Source organism: Octopus bimaculoides, chromosome Z (genome assembly GCF_046866305.1).
Source record: "Octopus bimaculoides isolate indiv1 chromosome Z, ASM4686630v1, whole genome shotgun sequence".
In the NCBI taxonomy this organism is placed as follows: domain Eukaryota; kingdom Metazoa; phylum Mollusca; class Cephalopoda; order Octopoda; family Octopodidae; genus Octopus; species Octopus bimaculoides.
The window spans coordinates 3,562,114-3,569,613 of NC_142944.1; the positions used below are offsets into that span (position 1 = coordinate 3,562,114).

A 7,500-nucleotide genomic window follows, 5' to 3' on the forward strand; every position below is an offset into this window, starting at 1 on the left:
TTATTAACTGCAGAGTTATTTCCGGCCTTAGCACGCCAGATTGAAGACATTTGAAGGGATGCACTGAATGTAATTTGTAGAACTCTACACGTGCTCCCTTTCGGGTGAACGTCTTATGTCTAGTTCTGGAAATTATATTTTTAAATCGACAGACTACGCTGATGATCCTGCAGATATTTACTTATGTAAATTTTAACAGGTGAAACCATGGTACGTAGGTTAATCGTTTTTTTAATTTTTTATTTAGTATTTTTTCATTTGTCTTGCCGTCTTACAGTCTGTTGTGTCGCTAATTTTTTACTGAGAACATATTTTTTCGTGGTTAGATGATTCGGCATCTATTTCTAGCATATAGGAGTCCACTTTTGCTGGTCATTCCTCTTATTTTTGTATATATATGGGCAAAGGGAAATCCAGTTTTGTTTTGAAGGCTCCTTCATCTACCTCATGTATGACTCTTCTGGCTTTTGGGGAGGATATTGAAGATCTGTTGCAGTATCTGGTCCTGTATCTTGACGGCGATGTTGAGATTTTTGGCACTATGCAGTGGCGCCCCGTTCTGCTGTTTGTGTAATTTTCAATGCCAAAGTTTGATGCAAGTCTTTCCAGGATTTTCCAGATGTATATCACTGCATATCTTTCACGCCTTCGTTCTAGGAAGGAGAGTCTTAACTTTTTTCAGTCTGTCCCGGTATCTGGAGTACTTCGAGTTCCGCCGTTAATTTTACACTATGTGGTGACCATAATTGGAAGCAGTAGCCAAACGGTTGAGGACAAATACCTTCCAGAGGACCATTGTGGTTTCTTACTCTCACGTTCTGAAAGTTCTAAGGATCCATCCGGTCTACTGTCTGCCCTTTGTTGGCAACTTAGTAATATGCACTTTGAAGGACTCATCATTACTCATGTCGATACCTGGGTTGCACACTGATTTTGATTTAGGGATTGCAATCCCTCGTGGGCCAGTGTATCCTATCTGCATTTCGGGTGCTGGTAGCACAGGGCTTGGAATTTCCCAGCATTAAACTGCATGTTATTTTCCTCACCCCACCTGTATATTGCGTCCAGTTTCCATTGCAGATATGCAATATCTCCAGGATTCCGTATCCTCTGAGGGACTTCTGTATCATCAGTATAGCTGGCTATCTGAGCTGCTTGAGATATACCTGAGAGGGCCACTCTGAATAGTACTGGCCCTAAGACAGTGTTCTGTGGAGCACCACTCACTATTTGTGCTTCCTTGGAAGTGGCTCCATTGGCCACCACTGACTGACTTCTATCGTATAGCCATCTTCCAAGTTTTTCGACTATGCCGAGACCACGCAGTTTGTAAAATGTATATAAGTATGTATATATGCATATGTATGTGTGTGCGTGTGTGTGAATGCATATATTTATGTACATACATGTGTATATATGTATATATGCATGGGTGTATATATGTATGAACATATATGTGTTTGTGCGTATTCATGTATATATATGTGTGTGTGTGTATGTATATATATACATATATATGTATGTATCTACGTACGTATCTATGTACGTATTTATGTATGTAAATACGTACGTACGGACGTATGTATGTATGTATGTATGTATGTATGTATGTATATATGTAGGTAGGTAGGTAGGTAGGTAGGTAGGTAGGTATTGAGTTTGCGATAAAACTAACTCCAAGGTGCGCATTTCAAATTGAAAGTAACTCATATTCTGATTGATTTAAATAATTAATGTTTTAGAGAGAATAATAAACTGATTTAGAAAAATAAATACAAAATATTAGAGATGAAAGAAATACTTTCAGTTGAAAGTATATACTATTAAGTTGATACGAGTATATTATTGGTAATTATCGATCTTGAATGCATCAAAGACAAAATTAAATCTGATTTGATTTGAACTTAAAGAAGAAAAACCAAACTAAATATTATACGGAATTTTATCAGACGCTTTACTATTTTTCTCAACTTTCCATCTTGACTTCTAAATTACAAAGTTAATTTATTTTTTATTTTTGAAGTTCTGCTGCGACAAATTTTGAAGAACTTACGTATAACAAAATCGGAATCGCTTTGCCGGGACAAAATGTTTAGTAGTATTTATCGTTTAGGTTCAATGACGAGGAATTGATTGAGATCCAAATGAATGGACAATACCCACTTCTCCAATAATTGTACTAGTGTTAGAAATGATTATTACAACAAAAGTTCGTTGAGACCACGAAAGGAAAAGTCCACGGAATTGGAACTCAGAAAGTAAAACCCGAAAAAAATACCGCTAAACATTCTTGTTCAGCACGGTAACGGTTCGGCCAGCTAGCAGCAAACGGTGTTATAAATAATATAATTAGATATTGTAAGACAACCTTGATCAAGATGTGGAAAAATATTGCCCGAGTCCACATGATAAAAGGTATAAATGATAGTTGAAAGTTGCTGAAAATTGTGCAAAATATCTGCATTATGATATTTAACATAATAAAAGCGGATCTAAATAGAATATGATAATTAACTTTGTAGTGCAGCTATAAAAATTGTTGTGCATTGTCTTTATCTCCCATAGCAACAAACCAAATGTTTGTAATTTGTCTGATTGATATAGGTGTAGATAAATAAGCATGCAACTATTCTTTTATTCGTTTCATTCATTTGACTGTGGCCATGCCGGAGTACCGCCTTTAGTCGAACAAATCGTTCCCAGGACTTATTGCTTGTAAGCCTAGTACTTATTCTATTTTGCCGAACGGCTAAGTTTCGGGGATGTAAACACACCAGCATCGGTTGTCAAGCGATGTTGGGGGACAAACACAGACACACAAACACATACATACATACATACATATATATATATATATATATATATATATATATACGACGGGTTTCTTTCAGCTTCCGTCAACCAAATCCACTCTCAAGGCTTTGGTTGGCCTGAGGCTGCAGTAGAAGACACTTGCCCAAGGTGTCATGCAGTGGGACTGATCCTGAAACCATGTGGTTGGTAAGCAAGCTACTTACCACACAGCCAGTTTAGTAAAGTAGTATTTAATATGTTAAACAAACATTTATTAAAGTAGTATCTAGTATATTAAACAGATAAGACATTCAAGTGTGGAAAGAGCACCAACCCATTAAGCATAACAGCGTAACATCAATATGTAATCGTTAAGAATAGAAAACAAGCCTTATAATCGAAACAAGGTGAGATAATCGATACAAATCTTCATGTCTACAAACGAAAGTAGTCCCTACGAGCAGTGGCGGACTGGCCAGGTTGCCAGCTGAATTGATCACAGTCACACATTACTGCAATCCCAAAGAATTTAAATTGTTATAATGGGTTTCCAGAAAGATTCCTTTTAACGGGGTTTCAAGGAGGAAATTTGGATGTTGTCACAATATTAAATACCCGCAGTAGTATTTTCGATTAAGATGAAACAACAATAAACTGCAGAAATTTTGTATTTAAGTCCTACATTTGCAAGCAGGAAAAATAGTGAATTGAGAAGTATAATTTCAGGATGTTTGAAATTTGAAGTCGATTATTAAACGAATCAAACAATAATGGGATTGTAAAGTGTATCGTTGGTCTTGTTTAACCTCAGGTCACTCTTAATAAAGATTACAACTATGATGAAACGGATAACAGTTCGTGAATCCTGTTTTCCTTATGTGCAAGGAATTCAAGACTACATTATCCAATGTGTCCTTTTCTGAGACACAGGAAGGTGATTCGATGGATCTTTGACTGCTACTTCTTTCTGGTGGTAGAATCGCATAGAAACATTGACAATCCTCATTGGATTGATTCATGCGTTAACAATTAGCATTACAGTAAACAGCCGCATATTTTAGACTGAACAACTTGACACAAAACTCAAAATATTGGTTTATTTAACCATCTAATTTGTTTTTCTTGATTTTGCAATAAATTTACTCTAAGAGGACAAAGGAACTCTTGGTAAATACAATCAATGTAAGCGTTAACATAAATCAATAAAAAATATGACGACAAGGATGCATATATGGATGTATGTATGTATTTATATATATGTTTGTGTGTGTGTGTATGTATATGTGTGTGTGTGTGTGTATATATATATATATATATATATATATATATATATAGCGAGAGAGAGAGAGACATGTGTATATATGTGTATATATGGTACCATAGCCAATGAGGGTTATCCGAGGCGTGGTTATTGCTAGTTCAAAACTATATATATATATATATATATATATATATATATATATATATATGCATACATACAGGGTGCGGTGAATAGATAGATTGTCATCTAAATTATTCGAAAATGAAAATAGCACTGACATCTCATTTTAACAGATATATTTACCAAAATTGCATTAAAATATCTTGAAATACTAAAGAGTAAATTTATCCAATAAAATCGCCATTGGCTTCAATCACGGTCTCCCAGCGACTTCGGAATCTCCTGCAACTCTTCTGGACGGTCTCCTTGTTTAAGTTGGTCAATGCTGCCATAATCCTTGCCTTCAGTTCATCTCTGGTGTTACAAGGAGTTTTGTTGATCTCTCATTCAACTGCACTCCACACAAAATAATGATGGAGGTCGCAGTGTGGGGAGTTAGGTGGTCAGATGTTAGGAGTGATGTGGTCGCAGAAATTGTCTAAGAGCCAGAATGGTTTCTCCTGCTTGTGTGGCATGGTGCAGAGTCCTGTTTTTTGTGTGGCATGGCGCAGAGTCTTGACCCAGGGCAGCACTGCCTCCTCCAGGCACTTGATGTAGGCCTCCGTGTTGAGTCTGAGGCCGAGTGGAAAGATGAAAGGAGGCATAACGTCACCATCACTATATATCACTCCAAATACCACTATGTTGACTGGATGTATGATTTTTATCTCACTCGATACATGTTTTGGGGACACGGCAAGCCAACGGTTGTTCTGTGTGTTCACCATCTGATCCTGGCAGAATTTTTTCTCGTCTGAGAAAAACCAAAGCATGTTCGGTTGGAGGAGATGCTTGAGTTTGTTCAAAAGCTTCGTTGCGCGGACTTTCCTTTTGTCATTGATGGCTTGGGATAAAAAAATTGGCCTTTTCTCATCTTGTATCAGGAATACCGAATATCTTCATGCACTACTTGCCTGATAAGAATCTCGGACACTCCCATGTCCCTGGCCATGGACTTGATTGACTTAGAGAGATCGTTGTCAATCATAGCCTAGATTTCACCAACAAATCCAGGAGTTCTTTTTTATCAGAACGAGCAGAGTGAGTTTTCCGAGCTGCTATACATTCATAATTACCATTAGACTCATCCAATTCTTTCTAAATTCTCTGCACTGTCCTCAGATTAGCACCCATACACTCTGAAATGTTCGTATTGGAGCCTCCGGCGCGAATGTCAAGCAGTACAGCATGTCGTTTTCAAATTTCTGACAGAGTGAATTGCATCATGGTACTGTTTTTCTCACAGACGGTGCCCACCTGACCCTACTGACAAATTCAAAAACGAACAATGTGCATGCGCAAAATTAAAAGTATAAAATGGTGTCAATTTACCCATCACACTCTGTGTCTGTGTATGTGTGCATATATATATATATATATATATATATATATATATATATATATATATATATATATATATATATATATATATATATATATACATATATATATAAGGTTATGAAGGGTATTAGTTTCGACCAAACCCAAAGATACAGGTAATACCAAGTAAGTGCTGTATACCGGCTAGTTTTGCCCTTTTCGTTGTATAAACATGAGTGGGGAATATAACATAAGTCGTGTATTAGCGGGTGTATGTATAAAGAGAGAAAAGGATAAAGAGACCAATGGCAAAGTTAGAAATAAATCTTATGGATAAAGTCTTACAGCTGTTTCATGGAAAATCCAATGTACCCCTTCATCGGAGACGGTAATAGTAGAGGAATGGATTATTATATCTATAAGAGGAGATATAATAATTCATTCCTCTACTATTACCGTCTCCGATGAAGGGATACATTGGATTTTCCCTGAAACAGCTGTAAGACTTTATCCATAAAATTTATTTCTAGCTTTGCCATTGGTCTCTTTATCCTTTTCTCTCTTTATACATATATATATATATATATAAACTATACAAACATGCGTAAGGTCGTACCTCTATACGTTCACTGATACCTTTCAATGTATTCTCGATCCTTACAAATTAGTGTACACACACACATACTAACAACAACACCAAATTTGAATACTTACACACATCCATAGATATACAAACACCTTACCAACACAGACGCCTATTCCTTCCCACCTTATGCTCGCTTCCAGAAACACAAGCACACTGTAATATGTATCTGGTTAACCATTCCTTCTTATATTCCTGACTTCGCCTCAGAACAGTATTTCTTCCTGGGTTTTAACCATTCGCACTCTTCCTGCATCCTTTCTTCAATTAACATCTTTTCTTTAAGTTTTGCTTCCACTTTACATTACTTTCCATTTTCCAGCTTTCCAACATATATAAATACAATTTTGATGAGGCACCGTTACAATTTTGGTGACGCCGATGTTAAAGCATGTGCATACAATTGTTACATACACACACACACACACACACACACACACACACACACATATGTGTGTGTGTGTGTGTGTGTGTGTGTGTGTGTGTGTGTGTACATACATACATATGTATAAAAGCTATAGAAGATACTTGCCCAAGGTGTGTGTGTGTGTGTGTTTGTGTGTGTGTATGTGTGTGTTTGCGTATGTGTGTATGTGTGTAAACCCACTTAACATTTGAAGTTCACAACTGCTTTTTCCAAAACTGAGAACATACATTACTTATATTCCAGAGATGATTTTAGACTCTTCAAATTTTTCACATGAAAAGTAACGGGCCCTCTGAGAGCAGAAAACACCCTTTCCTGGGTTACGTGGAGAAGAGAAGTAACTCTTTACGAAGTAACTTCCAGACCAACATCTATTTGACCAACATTTATTGGTCAAAAAATTATCACAATCTCAATTGGTTGTGTGAAAGAGCAATATTGGCTCCAAAATATAGCACTGTAAGTAAAATTAATGAGCAGCTGATGCAGTACTTTTCCGGAAACCCTCACATCTATAAGTCAGTTGATACAATCCCAGATCCAGAAGAGGTGGTAAATTATCCAACAGAATTTCTCAATTTATTGGAGCCTCAAGGACTACCTCCCCACAGATTGGAACTTAAAGTGGGAACTCCAGTAATGTTATTGAGGAATTTGGATCCACCAACACACTGCAATGGGACACGCATGGTGATAAAGAAGATGATACCACATGTTATTGAGGCCCCCATTCTCTCTGGATGTGGAAAAGGAGAGGATGTTTTCACACCCAGAATTCCTCTCATTCCATTAGGAGCAGAAATTCCTTTTTCATTCAGAAGAGTGCAATTTCCTATTTGTATCAGCTTCGCAAGGTCTATCAATAAATCCCAGGGTCAAACACTGTCTGTGGTAGAA

The 7,500-nt window shown here is 36.9% G+C and overlaps 1 long non-coding RNA gene and 1 other non-coding gene across 3 annotated transcripts in view; both read left to right on the plus strand.

Annotated features, from left to right (window-relative positions):
* Positions 1 to 7,500, plus strand: part of LOC128249637 (uncharacterized) — a 115,124-nt gene that overhangs the window by 89,759 nt on the left and 17,865 nt on the right. The gene's annotated exons all lie outside the window — the stretch shown is intronic.
* On the plus strand, positions 4,151 to 4,283 carry LOC149132119 (U4 spliceosomal RNA). The gene has a single exon (XR_016244861.1). It is a non-coding gene; the product is annotated as a U4 spliceosomal RNA (small nuclear RNA).